This window comes from Oryctolagus cuniculus, chromosome 17, assembly GCF_964237555.1.
Source record: "Oryctolagus cuniculus chromosome 17, mOryCun1.1, whole genome shotgun sequence".
Classification (NCBI taxonomy): Eukaryota; Metazoa; Chordata; class Mammalia; order Lagomorpha; family Leporidae; genus Oryctolagus; species Oryctolagus cuniculus.
The window spans coordinates 9,283,543-9,308,284 of NC_091448.1; positions in this window are offsets into that span (position 1 = coordinate 9,283,543).

A 24,742-nucleotide genomic window follows, 5' to 3' on the forward strand; every position below is an offset into this window, starting at 1 on the left:
CTGACATTCATATGGCTAATCCCTTCATTTTTATGTCTTTGTTCAGTTATCATTTTCTCAGTAACTTTTTGGTTTTTCTATCCTTGTCACTCTGCCTATTTTATAAAGGGGTGCAAAACCTATATCATTGCTGCAGTAATCTTCCCAGAAACCTATTTCCTGCTGGCTTATAGTTGAACGAATGGATAAGAATGATGTCAGTATAATTTAAATTCTAAAAGCATTTCTTATAGCATATCATGTTAAAATTCCATTTAGCCCTAAGATTTTACTATTGAATTTTTCACTTAAGACCCTCCCCTCTCCCTCTCCCTCTCTCCCTCTCTCTCTCTTCCTCTCTCTCTCTCCCCTCTTCATTTCCATTGAGATTCTGTTTGTTAATTTTACTGCCCAAACCCATTTCAGTCTTCCTGATTCTGGATTGTCTTTCTGTCTTCTTTCTTAACAAATGTATCTGTTTCTGGAGGTTCTTTTTCCCAAATGGCAGAGTTACTGGAAAAAATTCTGAAAAAACTCACCTATTGCCTCAAAAATGTAAAGGAAAGCATTTAAAACGGTGGGATTCAGGCATCAAAAAAAGGTATTTTTCCTGCTTCTTATAACACAGGTTCTGTACCTAGTAGTCAAGGAATAATGATCTTGAGCCTTGGAGAATATTTCTTCTTTCATTGTAGGAAATTCAAAAGAATTTGGAATCCATAACAATTTCTCAAATAATATTTGCTATCGCTAAAAGTATGTTGCATGTAGATATGAAAGGTCAACAAGAAAGATATCTTTCCAGGCCTTAACTCTTTTGGAGGACGTACATTTTATCCAGTTCCTGACAACTGCAATGCTGAGTTAACTACAGATTTGCAAGAAGTGACATGCCATAAGAATTGGTACAGTGATTGAAATTAAATGAGATAATCTCGATGTTGACAAGTGATATTTACATATGGTTACATATTGCAGAATACTTTTACCTGTCTTGGATTTTAAAATTTTCATGAATGTGTGTAATATATTTTTTTACTTTGCCAGATCAAAATTAGAGAGGAACAAAATTTTGTCTCCTAACATTTCTCCATTATATTTTCCTGATAATGCTTATATTTCTATTGACTTCCATCATAATAGAACCACCTCTTTTGTGAGGAAATGAAATAAAACACCTAATCATAATGTACTAATATCAGTAACATCTCTAGGAGAGGCAAAATTATGGTTGAAGAGGATTTAAAGAATTTAGATTTTATGAATTTTCTAAAATTTAAGCAATAATGATTAAGATTATCAAATAAATATTTCTTTTAAAAATGCATCTATTCAGTACTCAAATTTTTCTGGTGTTAGTCCAAATGGATTGTGTATTTGTTTCACTGTCACAGGATTTGCTAACCACGTGCCCAGTATTTATTTCACCATTATAACAAATGTTGACGTCAATACTCTTTCCTTGCTTCCAACTTTATTCACTCCATGATGGTATCAAATAATTTCCTGAATGAAAGAGAGAATCATAAATATTTTATTGTGGTCAAATCATTGGGTCAAGTGCTTCCTGATCATCTCTTTGAACTGTTTATTTTTTGTTTTTAATGGGACGTGGTTTGGTCAATGTGTGTGGAATGAGTGAGATTTCTGGATGTTGACATTAGTCATGCTATTTGGAATATTTTGTGTGTGATTTCAATCTGATTTTGCCTTAATTCTTTTTTCTGTAGGTTGCAGTGGAGTGTATTATTTCTAATACAAGTGTACTATAGAAAGTTCATGGGAAATAGAATGGAAAGAAAGTTTATTTTGTGCAAAAATTTTTTGAAATTCATCCATAGTTTTTTCATAACACCCTTATGCATGCATTTCTTAAAGATCCCTCATATGTGACAAATACTTACTTGTAGTAACACTTATGAATTTTATTTTTACTTCGTGTCTTCCCTAAAGTATATTGAGCTGAAAATAACTCCTTTTGTAAGTATTTTGTAGAAAAACAGGTACTAGCCAGAGGAGACTTCTACCATTTTGACCACTATATCTAAAGATTTTTTAGGGAGAAACAAGCCTAATATCTTGAAGTTTTCTCAAAGAATTGGTCAGCATCATAAATATACTAGCTTTTTATTTAAACAATTTGTAATGTTTCATGATGATTCAGTGGGAAATTTAAAACTAAATATTAAATACTAGTCAGCATTGGTCAAGAATTAATGCTATTATTAGAACTCAGTATGAAGGTCCAAGCAATCAAAATGCCCAGATGGATTTCCAAGCTCCTGGCTCCAGCAGGGCCCAGCTGTGGATCGCTGTGGCCATTTGGGAAATGAACCAGCAGATGAGAGAGTTCTTTTCTCTGTATGTAACTCTGCCTTTCAAATAAATAAATAAATACTTTTAAAAAGTAAAAAAAAAAAAAAAAAAAAAAACACCCAAAAGTCCCTGTTAAATGTTCATAATATATAATTTAGCATAGTTTAAAAATGGGTCACGGGTCCAGCGCTGTGGCATAGCTGGTAAAGCTGCTGCCTTTGGTGCTGGCATTCCATGTAGGCACCAGTTCGAGACCAGGCTGCTCCACTTCTGATCCAGCTCTCTGCGATGGCCTGGGAAAGCAGTAGAAGATGGCCCATGTCCTAGGGCCCCTACACCTACGTGGGAGACCCGGAAGAAGTTCCTGGCTTCTGGCTTTGGTTTGCCATAGCTCAGGCTGTTGCAGCCATCTGAGGAGATAATCAGTGGATAGAAGACCTCTCTCTCTCTCTCTCTCTCTCTCTCTCTCTCTCTCTCTGCCTCTCCTCTCTCTGTGTAACTGTGACTTTCAAGTAAAATAAATAAATCTTAAAAAAAAGGGTCACATTACTTTGAAATAACAAGAATTAATAAAAATAATTACATTACCTTCCAAATAAAGCTCTCCATTTTGCTAAATTATAACACTGAATTATTCTATGGTAACCTTGGTTCGAACTATATATTGTAAATTATATTTAGATTAGATTTCTCTAAATTACTCAGCTTCAGCCTTATTGATATAAACTCCAAAACTGGTCATTAAATAATAAATAATTTTCTGTTAGATACTATATCTAAATTAGCAATGTCTTATTTTATTTTTTATTTTTTTATTTTATTTTTGACAGGCAGAGTGGACAGTGAGAGAGAGAGACAGAGAGCAAGGTCTTCCTTTTACCGTTGGTTCACCCTCCAATGGCCGCTGAGGCCGGTGCATCACGCTGATCTGAAGCCAGGAGCCAGGTGCTTCTCCTGGTCTCCCATGGGGTGCAGGGCCCAAGCACTTGGGCCATCCTCCACTGCACTCCCTGGCCATAGCAGAGGGCTGGCCTGGAAGAGGGGCAACCGGGACAGAATCCGGCGCCCCAACCAGGACTAGAACCCGGTGTGCCGGGGCCGCAAGGTGGAGGATTAGCCTATTGAGCCGCAGCGCCAGTCAGCAATGTCTTATTTGAAACAATACTACACTCTTTACTGCTCACAAAGCAAACTACAAGAACTCAAAGGTTATGGTTACAGAGCATTTCAGTCTTACAGTTGAAAGTTGAAGATCCAGGCTACGATCCATAAAAGCCCAAGGCCCTATATAATCTCATTAGAGACTCTTCAAATAACAAGAATCACATCCTGCGTTCATGATACTGGGCTTAATTGGAGTTGAAGAAAAATAAATTTACATTGTAGTGAGCTTGTACATTATTCGTTGTCTACTTACTCCTCCAGATTCAGCTCCTCCTTGCTTTCAACCTAGAGAGCTCAGCTAAAAGGGCTGCACCGTGTCACTTCTTTTTCTTTGGTTTCTGGCTAGGATGGTCAGTGAAAGTTACTAAGTAGAAGAGAAAGTAGTTACATATTCCTTTGCCACTTTCCTTCTGAGCTGTCTGTTGTTTCACACAGCTTTTGCAGAGTGATTGCTCCCCAGCATCCATAACTTACTGGGTTCTAGAAACACTGCACTGTGTTTCCTTTGCAAGCTCAGGAAGTTAATGGAAAGGCCCCCTACTGGTGTGTGAAACTCTGGGCATCATGTTATCCCTTTATAATTCTATTAAACCTGTTTCTATATCAGCAAATAGTCCCTCTGTTGAACAATCTTCAATTAACCCTTTGAGTTAACTGATTATGAAATCTGTTTCCTCCCAGAACCCTGCGTGATACACCTGGTTTGGTTTTCCCCAATGGCACTGCCGTATTCAACACCATTCCTTCTTATCAGAAGTGTAGTAACAATAACAGTAGCAGAATAACACTAGTGTAACACATGCCAGAGTGAATGTTTAATGCAAGCCATGATATCTGCCAGGTGTTTTATCTGTAATATCTCGATTACATGCTCAGAGCAATCCTATAATGTTACTGCAATTATTTCCACTTTAGAGATGAAGTAATTTACCTGAAGTCTTAAGACAGTGAGTTGTGATGCAGGGTTTCAATTCAAGATTATTGATTATGGAAACTATATTTTGAATTGCTTCCTCTAATTCTTTTCTGTAGCAGGTGCTTAACTGACTAATATGGGTGACAAGGCAATACTCCCTGAATCAAAATAGGCCTTCCTTAAAAGTCTATATCTCAATAACCACAATAGTCCATTCAAAATACTAAATTTGAAGAATCCTCTATATAATGAGTGAGATGTACTATCCAAAGATTCTGGATAAATCAGAAGCACAGATTATTCAACATAAAGAATGAAGGCTGGCGCCGCGGCTCACTAGGCTAATCCTCTACCTAGCGGCACTGGCACACCGGGTTCTAGTCCCGGTCGGGGCACCGGATTCTGTCCCAGTTGCCCCTCTTCCAGGCCAGCACTCTGCTGTGGCCCGGGAGTGCAGTGGAGGATGGCCCAAGTGCTTGGGCCCTGCACCCCATGGGAGACCAGGAGAAGCACCTGGCTCCTGGCTTCGGATCAGCACGGTGCGCCGGCCACAGCGCGCTGGCAGCGGCAGCCATTGGAGGGTGAACCAACGGCAAAAGGAAAACCTTTCTCTCTGTCTCTCTCTCTCTCACTGTCCACTCTGCCTATCAAAAAAAAAAAAAAAAAAAAAAGAATGAAGATACGTGATGTTGAATAGACAGAATATCACAAAAAGGATTGATTCTTGTATAAACAAGGATGATACCAAAAAGACTCAGATTTGTGAAATGTTAAAGACTGCGAAGTTGTTATAGAGCAGTGGTGGGAAAAGGGTGATCAGAACAAGAGACTCTATTAACAGCAGCTTATTTGGACAGACATCTGACACAGTAATTACATCTTCACTTAGGATGTCCTCATCCTTTATCAAAGTGCCTGGGTTTAAGTTGTGGTTCCACCTTCGATTACAGCCTCCTATTAATATGCATCCTGAAATCAGTAAGTAATAGTGAACATTTAGAAAGTGAACTAGTGGATGAGTTTTCTCTCTCTCTTTCTATGTCTGTCTGTATGGATGTATCTCAACCAAGTAGAATAAATAACAGTGCCTCATCACTTCATAGCTTGGTTCTGAAAATACCACCTGTCACCTTTTTTCACATATTTGCCTAAAGACAGGCTTTCTAAATTCCATTCCAATGTTATTTTCCCAAATATTATTCACAACAATGCTTGTGAGTTTAGTGATACATTGAAGTAGAACCATGGCTCTGAGAGATTTTAATTATCACCATTAACAATAACTTTTCTCTTAATAGCTTTAAAAGATATAACCAAAGTGTTCCACTACTTTGGTTAGATGTGTATGTCCTTTTAAAGGGTGCCTTGCAGTTTTCTACTTTCAATATACCTATCCTTATACACATTTTATTCTTTCAAGTTTCATTTAATCTTTTTTTTCTTTTCATGATTCATCACTTTTTATCTTTTTTAAGATTTTATTTCCTCTGAATTTCACTTGATGTTGATTTCAGGAATTAGGGCAACTGAAGAGTTCAACTATTCACTGATGACAAGGATAATAAAGACAACGGCACCTGGAAGTCATGTTCTCCAAGGTGAGTAATGCTATCCCTTATTGTGTTCCCTGTCTTCCATGTGCTAGTCTCTTATAAGGAAACAATGGTGTTTTTCATTCAATTTTAAAAGTCAACAGATTAGAATGGAAGTCAGGCAAAAGCAAAGCTGTGCAATTGTCCAGTTCTAACTAAGCCTGCATGACGAGGCCTTTGTGCTCCTTAAACAAGAGTGTATTTAGAGTTTGAATTCAAAGAATGTGCCTGTACTAATATGATTTCCAACTGATGTAAACAAGTATCATTCCCCAAAGCAGGGCTTCCCGTTAAAATAAATAGTAGCATGATATATTTAAGATATTTTTTTTTTTGCTTTTACTATTAGAACAAAAAAACAAAGAGGTGCCCAGATAGTATGAAAACAGTGGGACGTCTGTTCTTACCAGTTAAGTCATCCCTTCTATCACTTTGAAGAAAAACACTGCTGGTAATTTTTTGGACATGTTTTGAAAGAGTTCAACTGGATAAAAACCTGGGAGCACCTGGAATTAAGGAAAGTGGTATGAGGACATAATCCACAATGAGGAAACCACTTTGCTTTTTGCATCCTGTTTTACTCAAATATTTCCCCAAGTGTGATACCCTCGGTGATTTTTGTCAGCTGATTGATATGCTCTTTTTATTTTAATAGTTGAATGCTTATTTTCATGGATCTTAGAAAATATTTGGATAATACACTGAACATGATTCCACTGTATTGAGGCTGTTCTTAACAACAATGTGACAAAAAAATACATTACATTAAAATGTTCACAATAGAGAAAATGTCAGTAGAGGTTGCATTAAGACATGAGAGAATCAAATGTATGGTTGTATGAGCATGATGAAAATTTAGTTCTGTTCTAAGCAACAGATAAGATTGTAGCCTAAATTTAAGCCAAAGCAAATTTACTCTATTACGAGATCATATAAGAAATTCTCAAGTGAGCACATACCTTAACATCTCAAATGTGTTATCTTACTTTAGTGTTTCCTTTGTGCAAGAATAATGATTTATTCTATAAGAATAAAGAAATAAATTTATTGAAAAGCGCACTATATTTTGTTGGTGGAAATCTAAACCTCTAGTCTTTGAAGAACATCATAATATTGCTCTTGCTTTTGTTCTTATTGCAAAGAATGGATATAGTTTATCTCAAAAGGTCAATCTTAATTTTGCACATCAAGGTCTCTCTTTTTTTCTACCAAAACATCAGACTTCATTTTTATTTGAACAAAATGAAAATTAATTCAAGGGGAAGGCTGCAGGAGGTAAGTTATAAGTTGTTCTTCATTCTTTGAAGAAATAAAGGCATTCATTCTTTCAGCGTGGTTAAAGAGCAAACAGTTGGTAAAATTCCAGGATACCAGGTCCCAAAGCAGGGATAGAGGGGATTTTAAATGTTGGTAAAATCCAGAGTGAAAAAAAGAGTTGGCAGCAAATGAGAGGAAAGGGAAGAGCAAATCCTGTGACTAGTCACTGTCACAAAATTCCAGCAGCCACCCCTTCCTTACCCATCACTGTGTAGGGAAATGGGTAAGGGAGGTAAATGTAGACCAGTATACAACTCATTTCAGCTTCTCAGGACTGAAAGCCCTATGGTGTAAATATCACATTAAAGGATTATTTTATGAGATTATCCCATCTTTCCTTTTGATTAAAAAGGCAAAGTATTCCGCCTGAATAAGTCTTGCCTTGGAATCTTACAGAGTTTGGATTCTTGTCCTGGAAGCAGGAACTGTTGAGACTAAATAAAATGGAAAAATACCTAAACAAATATTAACCAAACTTTTACTTCTTTGTATGTCTTACCAAGGTGGTTCCATGTTAATCCATTCCATTCAAATACTGAAAAGATATTATTTGTTGGACTTACAGGAGGCTGTTTAATTTTCATTGTACAGATTAGTTGACATTAATGATAGTCTCAAGAAATATAATATGTTCATTTGGGGCCAGTCTTGTGGTGCATCCGGTTAAAGCCTTGGCCTGAAGCGCCAGCATCCCATATGGGCACTGGTTCTAATTCCGGCTGTTCCTCTTCCAATCCGGCTCTCTGCTATGGCCTGGGAAAGCAGTAGAAGATGGCCCAAGTCCTTGGGCCCCTGCACCTTTGTGGGAGACCAGGAAGAAGCTCCTGGCTCCTGGCTTCGGATCAGTGCGGCTCTGGCCATTGCGGCCATCTGGGGAGTGAACCAGCGAATGGAAGACCTCTCTCTGTGTCTCAATCTCTCTGTAACTTTGTATTTCAAATAAATAAAATAAATATTTTTTAAAAATGAAATATAATGTGTTTAGAGAATGATTTCCACAATCATATCAGCATTAGTTGTTTTTTTTTAAGAGTTTAAAATATGGAATGAGGTCGTATATGTTTTGTGATTAAATTGTCACCAAAGTCTTTCAAACACAAATAAAAAATGTTGTATCCTAGTTTCTGTCAAGGTATCTCTTCATTTCCACAATGACTGATTTTTCAAACTTAAAACTTCACAACACATCCATAAAATGCATGATCTTTTGGCATGAGTCATATGATTACTGCTATTCCAGAAGTCTATTGAAGAGTAACTAAAGATACATGGCTTACAAAATGCAACGCTATGCTGGTTTAAACATCTGAAGTCAGGAAAAGTGAACACAATAAATGTGTCTCGAAACATAGATTACCAATATTTGAAAAGAGTAATAACTCTGAGAAATACAAAGATAGATAAGAAATACATTTTCTTTTCATTCATTCTTTGGATAATCCTTTTTTAATTTTCTTTAGAAATTATCTATTGGATTCTGAAAAGGAATTTAGGCCATTTAAAAGAACCAGCAAGTTTGGACAGAAAGCTATCATAAACTTTTTAATTTTGAGGGTTTAATTTCCTGTGGTTTCATAAAAAAGGATGTATGAAACACAGCTACTATAAAAATGCATAGTTACAAAATTTATCTTGTATTCCCCTGCTTATTTTTCTACTCAGTACCCCCATGCACTTGTCTCTGATTGTCACATTTCTATCCCTGCGTCTTCTTAGGATATTTTTGCATCATGTTTCCGTTTCCAAAATTGCATATTGGTTTTCACCTTGGAAATCTCAATTTTGAACACACACACACACACACACACGAGGGGAGAGAGAGGGAGAGTAGGAGGGAGAGAGGAAGAATTTATTACTATTCCTATAGTATAAATTTCTCAACATACTTAATCTGACATGTATTTTGGGGCAATGAATACAGAGAATTTGCATGAAATCCTGGAACAAAGCAGCAGAGTGTGTTCCTATGACCGAGTGACATGAAACTTCTGGCTGTACACCTATCTTGAAAGAGTGGGACCATTGCTGATAGAATCTTTGTAAATGACATGTTCAAATGTTAGTGGAGCAACCTACATCCATAGGGTTTTAGGGAGCACACAGTGGGGAATCATTGGATTTTCAGTTTACAAATACATCAAATTACTGTGAAAATACAACAAACCACCGCCTTTTCAAAAAGTGCTGTAAGAATTAAGCTCATGACTTATTTTCCCATTTATTCCCACTCTAATTTTGCTTTTTCTTGCTGCGATTCCAATCTCTATACTCCACCATCCAGTAGCTAAGACGATACACGGGCATACGCTGTTAGAGAAGAATTGGACTACTAGTAAGTTGTATTCAATTTAACTATCAGGTTCTTTGAGAACTTAAGGGCTATTAGGCATCATAGGATGCTACTTCAGTTTCACGAATGTCCCCTCCATCGTCAAAATTTTTTGCCAGTTACATTTGGCAGGGTTTGAAAGGGTCATGGTATAGAAAACTAGATGGTGAAAATACTAACAGTATTTCCAAGTATTTTCACAGAACCACTCTCCCCCTACTTTCTAAATTTGCTGATATTATCAACCTGACCCTTCAGTCCCTGTCTTTATATCCACTGTCTGTGTCTGCTTCCCCTTTCCAGTCTAGAATTCAGAGGCTGATTTAAGGACTTCAGGGCAGAGCTAGATGTACTCCTGACAGTTTTTCATTTTTATCTGCATTTTATCCACTTCAAGAACACTTTTGTCTTTTTATAAGATACTTATTATATAAGAATAATGACAATGATTTTTATAATGCAAGAATAACTTCTTAGGGTAAATTTTAGGAGGCATATTTAGTCGGACAGGTGGGGGCACATGCTGATATTTCCCTAATCACTCTGTTTCCCCATAGGTCTCTAATCACAGTGGATCCCTCAGTAAGTTCCTGTCCATTTTCATTTCATTTCATAATAAAAAATTGAATGATATATATTAAGTAGTTTTCGCCTACTGCACTATTTGATACTATCACTTTTAACAAATGTTTAAACTGTAAGAGAACTGAATGTAAAATAAGTTAACAGTCCAGACACATTGTGATAAATTAGAAAACATTGGGGAAACATATACAGCAGTCACTTCCAAATGCTAATCCTTATACCTCTTCTATTCTGATGAATTACTTTTTAAATCACACACCAATCAAAGGGTAATTCTGGGGAATTCTGATTCATGAAACCTAGGTGGGAAGTCTTATCTAGCAATCTGTATTACGTAGATGATTCTAGGTTTATTCCAATTGCAATAATGCCAGGGAAGCTCTGGTTGTGAGTTAAGATAGTGCTTAAGACTTGGTTGGAAACATCCCATTGAGTATTTGCCATGACAACACTGGATGTCTGGAGAGTTGCCCACCCAAAAATCTAGCAAAGGCAAGGAAAGCATCAATATCTATAAACTTAACCTAATTTATAATTTTCATAATGACTGATCTCATTATACTGTATCAGTTCCTTGGGTTTACTCAGCTTCAAGGATGAAAGTGAACTTGAAGTTTAGCTACTTAAAACATAAATACTATTCAGCTCATCACATTGTTCAGACAATTATTCGTTTGTCTTAAGAAAAATAAATACCCAGTAATCATAGGCAATGGAGGATTCGTTGGATCCTCTGTCCTCTGGAAAATGTAATCAGAGAGCTGTTTAACGGAACCAGAATAGGCACAAAGGCCCTGGAATAAGACTCTTGAATGAGGCAAGGATTGGCAATGCTCAAGGGTATTTTCTCCGTGTTTCTAGGCTGCACATTTCTTCTTGTTTTGATTGATTTATTTTTTCATGTTATCGACTTATGTTAGATTAAGCTAGTCCAACAGATCATGGAAACATTTTGACTCTTAGTATCTCTGTCCTCATCTATTTCGTGTTTCTCTGAAAGTATAAATCTATTTGTCATGTTAATTTTGTAGCATTCCAACTTTGGATTATTGCAGGAGCTTGTAAAGAGAACATTCAGAGGTAAATCTCAGAGTAACTCCCTACTTGGCTCAATGCTTTCCCATGTCTTCAAGGCAGGACTAGCTACATAATTTACAGGGCTTGGTACAAAATGTGAAATGAGGTCCTTTCAAAAAAACAGTTAAAAAACATCACTCACTGAAATTATTAAGATTCAACATATTATTCTCATCACATATTTATTTGTAAAATATAAGAGGATTAGTAGTGACATGAATTTATCATAACGTAGACTTGTACATTATATAAAACATACCTTGAATTCATGATTATATATAACATACTGAATAACACTTCATTACTATGTATATTGTTTGTAATGTTTTCTGCACACTTTTCTGAAAATTCATTTATTCACCAAAATTTAATATTTTAGCAGCTTCATTTTTTAAATGGAAGATTTTTAAAATGATTTTATTTACTTATTTATTTGAAAGGTAGAGTTACAAACAGAGAGACAGAGAGACAGAGAGACAGAGAGAAAGGTCTTCCATCTGCTGGTTCTCTCCCCAGATGGCCGCAACTTCCCTGGCTGGGCCGATTTGAAACCAGGAGCCAGGAACTTCTTTCAGGTCTCCCACGTAAGTGCAGGGGCTTAGGAATTTGGACCATCTTCTACTGCTTTCCCAGGCCATAGCAGAGAGCTGCAGTAGCAGGGACTAGAACCAGCACCCATATGAGATGCTGGTGCCACAGCGCTGGCCCCAGGAGCTCTTTTTTTTTTTTTTTTTTTTTTTTTTTTTTTTTTTGACAGGCAAAGTTAGTGATAGAGAGAGAGAGAGACAGAGAGAAAGGTCTTCCTTTTTCCCTTGGTTCACCCCCCAAGTGGCTGCTACATCCGGCGCGTTACTGCCGGCATGCTGTTCCGATCCGCAGCCAGGAGCCAGGTGCTTCCTCATGGTCTCCCATGCGGGTGCAGGGCCTAAGCACTTGGTCCATCCTCCACTGCACTCCTGGGCCACAGCAGAGAGCTGGACTGGAAGAGGAGCAACCGGGACAGAATCCGGCGCCCCAACTGGGACTAGAACCCAGGGTGCCGGCGCCGCAGGTGAAGGATTAGCCTGGTGAGCCCCCCAAAGCCAGCCAAGTCATATAACAAACTGACACCTGCTTCATGATTTGAATATTATTGAACATTCCTATTCGTATGTTTTATAGCTTTATCTTCAGTTACAAGAAAATAACCTTTAAGTTGTCTTTCTTGATAGTAATCGATTCAGCAGAAACTTTAAAGTTTTCTTTCCAGTTGAATGCTCTCTTTAATGCTATCTTTAAATTTAATCTTTTATATGAAATTTCCAGCATGAATTTTGTGCCCAAAGAAGCTGAGATGAATTTGTCATTGGTATGCATTTACCCATTTTCCTACACAAGGATGGGTGAGCAAGGGGTGGCCTCTGGAATTTTTTTATTTTTTGCGTCAGTGAGTAGTCACAGTATTCTCTCTTCAGTTTCCTCTCATTTGGTTTCAACCATTGCTTTAGTTTGGATTCTGTCAACATCTGAAATCTCTAATATCTCTGCTTTGTGATCCAGTACCCCAGAATTTTACCAGACATTTGCTGCTGTGTGTTAAAAGAATGTCTTTCTTTCTTCAAAGCATGAAGAACCATTTATAAATAATCTATTTTACCTTTTCCTCCAGGTTCATTTTTGTTTTTTCAAGTAGAAAAATGAAATACCATGTTTTGGTGGACAAAAAGACAGACTTTGGTGTGTAGAATCAAGCCTGACCATTTGAACAAACCATGTCTGATTTTGCACTTTGGACAAGCTGTTTCCACAACACAGGGTGAGTTATGGGCTGACTCATATCCCCTCAAAATTCCTATGTGGAAGTCCTCTCTCCCAGTACCTCTCGGTGTGACTGGATTTGCAGGTAAGGCCTTTACAATGGTGTTACAAGTCAAATGAAGTAATATAGGTGCTTCCTAGTCCAATATAACTGGTGCCTGGGTAAAAAGAAACAGACTCGTATACAGGTGATCATGTGAAGACACACGGAGGGGCAGACAGCCATCTACATACAAGCCAAGGTGAGGAGACTTAGCACAGACAACTCTGAGGACCCTCGGTCTCGGATTACTTGCCTGCAGAACGGTGGCAAGTAAACAAACTTCTGTGGTTAAGTCATTCAGTCATGGTACTTTACTCTGGCAGCCCCAGCAAACTGATGCAATTTCTATTTCTTAAGCCCAGGGATATTTGCTTTGCAATGTTGCGGCAGTTTGCGAAACTGCCAGGTTTCACACCTTCCTTGAAGTGACAGCCATATGCTGTTTATGTATTTCAAGTCCAGTATCTTTATGTTAACAGAGTATGTCAAAAGAATGTCTCAGACTTGTATTTTCTCTGACACTCAACTACATATTTTATTCTCCTTCGTTTATCACAGAAATCAATACCCTGCACATATTTGGGAATTGCATTGAATCTATAGATCAAACTGGGTAGATTGAACATTATTAGAATGTTGGTACTTCCTATTCTGTCAGTGAAGCCATCTTCTTTTATTTAGGACAATTTTAATGTCTGTTGATAAAGTTGACTAATTCCTTCGTAAGGGGCTTTTGTAGTTTTTGCCTGGAGATTTGCTACTCTGTTGAATTAAATCTGTGTTTAAATTTCCCATGTATCTCTCATCTGTAGAAATCCAACTGACTTTTCTATTAAATTAAATCTGTGTTTAAATTTTCCATTTATCTCTCATCTGTAGAAATCCAACTGACGTTTCTATTTGATTATGACCATCAAAATTGCTTATGTCTTACACCATTTCATATATAGTAAACTTTAAAATAATCACAGATCCTTAAAACTATAGTGCTATATCATTCTTAGTCATTGGTTTGACAAAAATATAAAGCAAAGTTTGGAAAAACTATATTTATAGAAATACTGACACATGTAAGCATTTCTCCTTTTTTGCTTTTTAAATTATTTTTTCTTTTTAATGTTTGCTTTATATGGGCAATATGGTGTCTTAATATGATAGATATATTTTATTTCTTTCCATTTTTATGCCATTTCCATTTTTATTGTGCTTGTTTAAGTTTCTTTTTTTTTAAAAGAGATTATTTATTTGAAAGTCAGAGTTGCAGAGAGAGAGAGGAAGAAACTTAGAGATAGAGAAGGAGAGAGGCAGAGAGAAAGAGAGCTGCCGTCCTGTGGTTAACTCTCCATATAGCCACAATGACTAGGACTGAACCAGGTCAAAGCCAAGGGTCTTGAACTCCATCCAGATTTTCCACATGGGTGGCATGGGCCCAGGCATTCAGGCCATCTTCCACTGCTTTCAGGGAGCAGGATCAGAAGTAGACCAGCCAGGACTTGACCCACTGCTTCTATTAGTCTCACCAGCTCAATCAAATACATTACAGTGGAAGGAGAAAAGGAGGAAAACCGCTGGAAAAGTTTGTTTCCCAGAGTTACACAGTTAGAGTCACACAGTTAATAGACACAATTGGACTAATGAAAGGTGACTGACTAAAGCAGGGTGGCATAACTCATGCCTTCCAGCCAATGTGATTACATGCTCGTTCTCTATTCAGAACAATACATGGTGAACAGGAATAGATGAAAAAAGGAGAAATATTTGATTCCACGTTTCTGGAGAGACTAAACCCTAATCTCTGGGTTCTTAGACTATGCAGCATGAACACTCTTTGGAGATTCAAAAATTATACCATGTTCTATCTGTGTAGACAGTATCACTGTTTTCAAAATATGTATGTGTTCCTTTGATTTAACCACCTGATGCCAAACAAAACTAAAATAACAGGTAAACACAAAACTTGAATGGTGTTTGAAAAAGGTGTGTATCTATTTAGATAATTCCAAACTAAGGAAAAATATTACAGTTTTCAAAGGGATAAGAGTACTGGTAATTATCATTTTTTTAACTTCTTGTCGTTGTTATTGTTGTTGTTGTCCTTCAAGAAGAGTTTCATGAGTGCTATTGGGAAGCATGTGCCGCTCTTTCATAAATGCATTAAAACTCTTATTTTCTCTCTTTTTTTATTTTTATTTTTATTTTTTTTTTTTGACAGGCAGAGTGGACAGTGAGAGAGAGAGAGACAGAGAAAGGTCTTCCTTTTTGCCGTTGGTTCACCCTCCAATGGCCGCCGCGGCCGGCGCTCTGTGGCCGGCGCACCACGCTGATCCAATGGCAGGAGCCAGGTGCTTCTCCTGGTCTCCCATGGGGTGCAGGGCCCAAGCACCTGGGCCATCCTCCACTGCACTCCCTGGCCACAGCAGAGAGCTGGCCTGGAAGAGGGGCAACCGGGACAGAATCCGGCGCCCCAACCGGGACTAGAACCCGGTGTGCAGGCGCCGCTAGGCGGAGGATTAGCCTAGTGAGCCGCGGCGCCGGCCTTATTTTCTCTAACTTGCTTTTTCTACCCATAGAGGACAATTTGGAAATATAGCCTCTCTTTTGAAATGGAAGGTGAAAATCTATGATTACTCTTCTATCATTTTTGCATGACCCATATTCAACACTGGAAAGATGGCATTAACCATATACTCGAGAAGTGACTATGTTCCTTAAAAAGTAGTTCTAGGTTATTCATTTTTGTGGTATTATTTATTGGTACAAAATGGAAGGGTTGCTGGTGCTGCGGCTCACTAGGCTAATCTGCTGCATGTGGCGCTGGTACCCCAGGTTCTAGTCCCGGTTGGGGCGCCGGATTCTGTCCCAGTTGCTCCTCTTCTAGTCCAGCTCTCTGCTGTGGCCCAGGAAGGCAGTGGAGGATGGCCCAGGTACTTGGGCCCTGCACCCGCATGGGAGGCCAAGAGGAAGAACCTGGCTCCTGGCTTCGGACTGGCGCAGCGCCAGCCATAGCAGCCATTTCGGGGTTGAACCAATGGAAGGAAGACCTTTCTCTCTGTCTGTCTGTCTGTCTCTCTCTCTCTCACTAACTCTGCCTGTCCAAAAAAAAAAAAAAAAAAAAATGATGGAAGGGTTAATTATTTGATTTTATTTTCCATTAGAGTCTTTCTAAGTCAGTTTCCAAGTATCCAAAATTGGAACTCAATAAGAAAAAATATTTCAAAAGCTATTGGTCTTCCATAACCTGTTTTCTGTCTTTTGCCTAATTTGGATTATAAACTCAGTAATAAACCTATCGCTAATCTCACTCTAAGCAAATGGAAAATAGTCAAATGACGCACAGTTTTTGAGTTCCTTGATGCATAAATTAAGTGAAGTGCGTCAATTGATTGGAATATTCTGACCTTTTCCCCTTTAAAAAGTAAATTAGAGGAAAACAGGTTTAGATGAAATTATGTTTAAAATATTCTGCATTAAAAATTTGGACAACTTTTTGGTAAAGAGAATGGAAAGTTGGCATAAGGTAACAAAATATACACTGCAAACCATGACAAAATATCCAAAGTCTATTTTACACATTGCCTACATATGGATAGGCAATATTTTATAAAGACAGTTTTATGAAAGTACCAACATTAGAGGAAATGTGTGTTTTTACAAGTAAAAAGTAATAAGTCATTCTTTGCATATATTATGAAAAGCAACATTAGAAACAGAATACTGTTGGATTTCTTTGTAAGTCTTTGATCTATACAGAACCAAATAAATATTCAGTGCATTTTGTACTTTAAAAGTCTCTCAGAAATGGATAAACTGAACCACAGAATTAAAAATAAAATTAACTGAAAAGTATGAATTATGCAGATAATTGATTTTTCCCTTTAAATGTAAAATTTCTTTATTCATATTGTTTAGATGTCTCCAACAGATGCATGTGTTGTGTGTTTATATGGGATACTGCACTCATCTCATTTCTTTTACTATAATAAACTACCTGAGGCTGTATAAAGGAAAGTTACTGAGTTCACAGTTTCAGAGTCTGGAAGTCTGAACAGCATGGCATGGGCTCTTAGGATACCTGCCTGGCTTTGTCACCTCAAGGCAGATGGCATCAGTACAGGTGAGATCACACAATAGGACTGAAAGCCTGAGAAAGAAAGGAGCTAGTGTCTCTCTTTTGATTATAACTGACTCTTACAAGAAGTACCTTGGGTCTCAAAAGTGCTACTTGATTCCATCCAAGAGCAGTGACCACAATGACCTACCCTAGGTTCTGCCTGTTCAAGGAACCAACCACACTGGTGACACATCAGTCACTGCTTTCAACACTTGAGCCCTTAGGGTACACATTCAAGACATAGCCAAACAGTAGCAGTGTGCATGGCTGTGTTTTAATTAAATGTTAATATTTTCAGCAGAAGTTGAGACTTGAATTTGATTTTGAAAAACATCTGTTGACCTACAAACAAAATTATACAACATATTCACTTAAAGCAGTTAGTTACCCATGTGTGTACATGTGTATAATCTTTCTGAAACATCGGTTTGTCAGCATGACAAATGCCTACTAATAACCATATGCTTTAATTATAGTACATGTGTTATGAGTCAGATACTTTCTGAATAAGATAGCCATTTGTATTTGGTTTAATGTTCAGTTGAGAATGTGGGGAAAGATCTGTTTTTATAGACCAATGATAGGCTTTACTAAAGCAACATTGTGTATGTGTATGTGTGTGTGTGTTTGTGTATGTGTTTCCAATGCACACCATTAGAGATAGCAGGTGATGGCTCAAGTGACTGAGTTGCTGCCATCCACAAAGAAGACCTGGACTGTGTTCTTGGCTCCTACCTTTGGCCCAGCCTAGTCCCACAGGTGTTTGAAGAGTAAACCAATTGATGGGAACTCTTTAGCACTCTCTCTTTTCTGTCTGTCTGCCTCTCAAGTAAATAAATAAAGTTACATTTGTAATATTTTTTCATTGTTTTATTTGTATATTGTTATTGAATGAACTTTTAGTAAATGAATTTATATCTGCTAATTGCTAAGAAGGGTGCCAGGCCCACTGCATGCACTTTGTGCTAATTGTTACTATAAAGAATATTCACACAACATGGGGTATTTTACAAGTCCTTCAGTTTCTCCTCAGCCTCTACCAAATTTAACACAAATAGTGTTAGAAAGTATATGCCCATGCCTGTCTATCTTTTTATGTACATTTATATAAATGTTTATATTTTGCATATTTAAAAAACATGTTCTTTTGTTACTTTGCATTTCTCAGTTAAATATGAAAATCATACCAATTGATACAAATCTGCAAAATTCTCTTAATTTTGTAGTAGCTCTGTCATCTTTATTTTGCTAGCATTCTATAGAAACAATGTGTACATATGGCTAAATATGAAGATATTTTTAAAAGATTTATTTATTTATTTGAAAGTCAGAGTTACACAGAGAAAGAAGAGAGGCAGAGAGAGATAGAGGTCTTCCATCCACTGGTTCACTCCCTAATTGGTCGCAACGCTCAGAGCTGTGTCAATCCAAAGCCAGGAGCCAGGAACTTCTGGGTCTCCCATGAGGGTGCAGGGGCCCAACGACTTGGGCCATCTTCTACTGCTTTCCCAGGCCATAGCAGAGAGCTGGATTGGAAGTGCAACAGCCAGGTCTCGAACCGGCACCCATATGGGATGCTGGCGCCTCAGTCCAGGGCATTAACCCACTGTGCCATAGTGCTGGCCCCTAAATATGAAGATTTATATGAAATGAAATGTCTCCTTTTTTCTCAATTCTTCCCCAGCCATTGACCTGGTCTTCAATTCTTTTCTACAAAAGCAAGCACATTTCTAGGTAACATTTTCCTTTTGAAAAATCTCTTGTTGACTATCCTATGATTTTAGGTGATAGATTGATAGATAGATAGATATTTCCCAATCTTAAAACATTAATTAGCTAATATTGGGCTAATTTAATAATGTGTATTTGATAGCAAGAGAACTTAAAGAACATCCAGTCTGGAGAAAAAATTCTAATTCCAAGCAAAATAGGCTCTTTGTTACTTTTTAAAATAAGACAAAATCCCTTTTGAAAGATACTTTTCTATGTAGAAAGAAATAAATCACTCTATTTTTAACCATCCAAGCAGTTAAAAGTAAGGATAAGCTTTGAATTATACATTAAACGTTGTTTATAAACTTTCTGGATGGACTTATGTGTGGGGTTTGTGTGAATGAGAGGGAATGGAATCAAGCTTCTTAAAAAACTTGAATGCCATTTTCAAATTCTGTTTGGCTTCCAGAAAAGAGATAACAATTATACTGCAACAGAACAGAAGTGCTATCAATCTCAGCTCTATTTCAAGTCTAAACTTTCAGCCAAACATGGCAAAGTATAAACGTAATTGCCTTTCAAGCCTCAAGCCTTATCTGGTTGAAATGAAAAAAGAGAGGAAAATGTCTTTAATTTTGTTTTATAAACACCAGGAGGAAAATAGAATTCTTCCAACTGAACCCATTCTGACACTTTGACAATGTATAAACTGGGGTCTTCAAACGCACGATTGGACTCACTTCCAGTAAAGCGAGGGCGGATGCGTGTTAAAGCGCTGTGAGATCAGGAAATTCTCAGAGTCACTCCGAGACTCTTTGTGTTGTAGGTCTAATCTGTATTCAGGCAGCAGAGCTGATCTTTCTTTTGAACTTTATCTGCTGGGGAAACCTTTCCAAGCTCTTTAAAAAAAAAAAAAGATTTATTTTATTTATTTATTTGAAAGACAGAGTTAGAGAAAGAGGCAGAGAGAGAGAGAGAGAGAGAGAGAGAGGTCTTCCATCCACTGGTTCCCTACCCAGTTGGCCACAACGGCCAGAGCTGCGCTGATCGGAAGCCAGGAGCCAGGGGCTTCTTCCAGGTCTCCCAGTTGGGTGCAGGGGCCCAAGGACTTGTGTCATCGTCTACTGCTTTCCCAGGTCATAGCAGAGAGCTGGATCGGAAGTGGAGCAGCTGGGTCTCGAACCGGTGCCCATATGGAATGCCAGCGCCTCAGCCAGGGTTTTAACCCACTGTGCCTTAGCACAGGCCCCCTCCAACCTCTCTGGACATGCTAATACAAAAGCTCCGCATCTTGAGAATTTCTAGTCTGAGCAGTGCTAGAGGGAAGAAATAAAGGTAAATCTGGGGACTGGTGTGTGGCAGAGAAGGTTAACTCACTGGGGTGCCCACATCAGGGTGCTGGGTGCAGGTCCTAGCTCTGCTTCCTATTGCTTTGTCCTAACCGTGCCCACTGTGGTAGGCAGCAGATGATGGCTCAAGCGCTTGTGTCTCTGCCACCCATGTGGGAGGCCCAGATGGAGTTCCCCGACTTCTGACTTCAGCCTGCTCTAGTCCCGGCTGTTGCAGGTATTTGGAAGATGAATCTCTTTCTCCTTTTCAAAGGAAATAAACTTTAAATAAATAAATCGGAACTGGATGCTACATGATAAATGGGGAGAGTCCTCAGATCTAGAAACAACAGTTGGCATTACAGAACACAATGGTTCCAAACCAGAAGTTTATACAAAGCTTTTTTCAGTTTGTCTATTTTCTTTCCTGGTATTCTATTTACCATTGCAGAGTTATGGTCTTTATTTAATTGCTTCTATTGCTTTTTTTTTTCCTATGGCTTTATCTAAATGTGAAAACTTCTATCATGTCAGGAAAGATGATCCAGGTCTAAGAAATAGGTGGGCAGGTGAGAATACTGGGGCCCTTTGGGTGTGAGTCTGTGCATTGCCTTGAGGCTCCCCCAGGATCCTTCTGACTCTACAAATGTCTGCATAGTTTGTTGATTTACTGTTATTACACTGTTTGACCACATTGTAGAGGCAGAAGTTTGGGGGGAACTAGGAACAATGCTTCTCTGTAAATCCATTTCTCCTTTGAAGCAGCTTTAACATCTTGCCAGTTTCTTCATTAATTAGTGAGCAGAATAAAATTGTTGATATGTAAGTTCTATTTTCAAATGTTTGAAAACATTTTTACCTTAACAGATGTCACTCATTGAAGACTATATCCCTTGGAGGTTATAAGTGATTTCATTAGCCAATTATATGACATGAAATCATGCCAAGTTGAAATTCTACTCATAGTATGGACTCAGAATTTTTTTTGTCTTTGAAAGAAACAATAGTATAATGAAAGTTGTATTTGGAAGCAATTCAAGCCTTAATTTCAAGTCTCTTGAGAAAATGCAAAAGGAAAGAGAAGTTCATTTTTCTTTCTGTTAGGATGGAATCTCTTTGTCTTTTTGCCTCCTTCTCCTACTTTCTCTTCGTGATTCAGGTATAAGCAATTGTAGCCGAACAGTTTAGAAATTAAATAGCATCTCTAGGAATGTTTACATTCCAGAGCTCTCAAAATAAGTAGCTATGACTCCTTTAATAAAAACTGTTTAGGATCCACTGCTGCGGCACAGTGGGTTAAGCCATGGCCTGCAGTGCTGGCTTTCCATATGGGTGCCAGTTTGTGTCCTGCTGCTCCACTTCTGATCCAGCTCACTGTTAATATGCCTGAGAAAGCAGCAGAAGACAGCTTAAGTTCTTCGGCCCTTGCACTCATGTGGGAGACTTGATGGAGTTCCTGGCTCCTGGCTTCTGCATGGCTCAGCACTGGCCATTGCAGCCACTTGGGGAGTGAATCAACGGATAGAAGATCTATCCCTTTCTCTCTCTCTCTCTCTCTCTCTCTCTCTCTCCCTCTCCCTCTCTCTCTATCTCTTTCAAATAAAAATGTAAACCTTTAAAAAATTTTTTGACACTTAAAAAGTTACTTCCTCCAAAATATGACCAGAATTTTCTCTTTATCTTTGCCTCTACTTAAGTTCTGCAGTCTTGCTTTGGTTGTTCAAATTATATTTTTTATTTATGTTTATTTTTTAAGATGCGTTTATTTGAAAGTCAGAGTTACAGTGAGAGAGGAGAGGCAGAGAGAGAGAGAGAGAGAGAGAGAGAAAGAGAGAGTTCTTCCATCTGCTGGTTCACTCGCCAGTTGGCCTCAACGGCCCGAGCTGTGCCAATCTGAAGCCAGGAGCCAGGAGCTTCTTCTAGGTCTCCCATACTGATGCAGGGGCCCAAGGACTTTCCCAAGCCATAGGCAGAGAGCTGGATCAGAAAAGGAGCAGCTAGACACAAACCAGTGCCCATATGGGATGCCAGCACTGCAGGTGGAAGCTTAGCCCACTATGCCACAGTGCCAGCCCCTATGGCTGATTTTTAATTTTTTTTTTTTTTTTTTTTTTTTTTTTTTTTTTTTTTTAGCCGGCACCGTGGTGTAGTAAGTAAAGCCACCACCTTCGGTGCCGGCACCCGGCATGGATGCCCATTTGAGTCCTGGCTGCTCCACTTCCAATCAATCTAACTCTCTGCTATGGCCTGGGAAAGCAGTAGAAGATGGCCCAAGTCCTTGGGCTTCTTCACCCACATGGAATACCTGAAAGAAATTCCAAGCTCTTCCTTTCAATTGGCCCAGCTCCAGCTGTTGTGCCATTTGGGGCGTGATCCAGCCAATGTAAGACCTTTGTGTCTCTCTATCTCTGTCTCTGCCCCTGTCACTCTGCCTTTAAAATTAATAAATACATTTAAAAATTTGTATTAATATAAAGAGAAAAGATTTCATGTATTTCATAGTTAAAATTCTAAGAAGATAACCATACATCTCTCCCTCCCTCCCTTTGTCCTTCAATCCCTCCTCCTTGCTTTCTTCCTTTGTTTTCCCTCTAATACTTGCAATAACAAAATTTTGATTTATTTTATAATGACAGGCTTAATGCATGTGATTGGCTTTGAACACTTTTAGGTTTTAGAGCTGGGACATGAATTGTTGATCAGTGTTATTGACATTTTGAGCTTCCAAGTTGTAACAATAACTATGAACAATATAATGTTTGGAAAAGACACCAAATAAAGTAGTAGAGAAAAAGGAGAAATGTAAACATTTAATACTTAAAACACAGGTGAAGGTTTAGAGATACATTTGATTCAAATATCAGGCAACTGACCACAGATAAGTATATAGCTTCTTTCAATAAATAGAGAAAATCAGGCTCTGACTGTAGGAATTTTTGTTCTACAGGAGTGCTGCACTTTAGAAAGTCTTGGGTTATCATTGACAAATATACATACATGGTATAAAGCAAATAACACACGGAATAAAGGTTCTGAAGCAGTATGGATCCACAGCCCAATTTAAAGTTTTGGGCTCCAGGGCTCCTTTTTTCTTAGCGTTTGGGGTGTTTTTCTTCCAGCCAAGGGATGAAAAAGAATAACAGGCACGTTTCCAAGTTTCCCCACAAAATATAGGATATCCTTATTATCACTAATTTCAATATATGTTCTGTATTTTGTTTTTCAGAAGAAGTGTTGGATTAAGGAATGCAGCTGCTTGTCATCCAAGGACAGAACTCTGGCTACCATTTGGACCTCACAGGATATTTCTGGAAAGAAATCCTGGAATGGTGAATGGAAAATGGGCAATCTAAGAACAAGGCCCACCATTGAAAAGCAATCCACAGGCAAGGTTGATCTTGAAATCCCATCTTAGATCATTAAACTTTAACAAATGCATTTTTCTTTTCTCAAGTTTTTTTGGTCCTGTGTCAATCATGTAAGCAATAGAACCTAATTGCCCATTTTATATTCAAGTTTTTTAATTGTGAAATGAGAACCAAACAAAACACCAATAGTCCTGCTATCTGGCAGAGGATAAAACATGATTTTAAGAAAATATAACATCCTAAAACAATGCCAATATTAAAAGAATGCCTAGACTAAGACAGAGACACACTCTCACAGATTAGAACTTCACAGATACGTCGGTCCTAATAACCATCATTTCCTAGGTTGTGCCTATAAGTGTGATACCATGACATTCTTGCAATAAAGAGTGATTTTTTAAAAATAAGTGAAAAGTGAAAGTATTCAATTTTTTAGGCCCTTATTTGGCATACATGGCATCATGTAATCTTTTGAGTTTTACCTTTTATTTCACACTTTTCAGTGTATTTATCACTAAGTACTCGTTGATTCCATTGTTAATAGAAGTATATTTTTAGACATATGTTACATCAAACTGTAACAAGTGTTCTCATGCATCAATGCCAATGTGAAAAGCCTTAATTGCCTGAATTTGGATAGGAATGCCAAGTTTCAACTTCATCACCATTATGATTGCAATTACTGTGTTAAAAATGCTAAGAAGCTTCAGGAAATAGCTCTGAGAAAGCCAAGCTAGTCTGTGGGGCTCACTTAGGAGGCTTCATCTTGGAGACGCTAGCTCTAAAGGTGCATAATCTGATTGTGTTAATTAATCTGTTTACTTATTTCCATGTACACTTTCATGCCCTGGGTGGTCAGCCCTAGTGACCTGTTGACTCATGCTTAAAATACTTTCCTTATATTGCTTTTGGAGTGAAAAAAAATACGAGTAATATGAGGAGTCTTGAAACAATTCATGGAAAATGCATATTATGAAAAGAAGAATGGATTTCAGTGTTTGTCCCAAAATAAACTTATATTTTAATTCTGTTTGCCATGAACATTTTGAAGTGTGCTCATATAATTGGATAAGGGTGTTCAGTAGGGTAAGACAGATCTGGAAACAC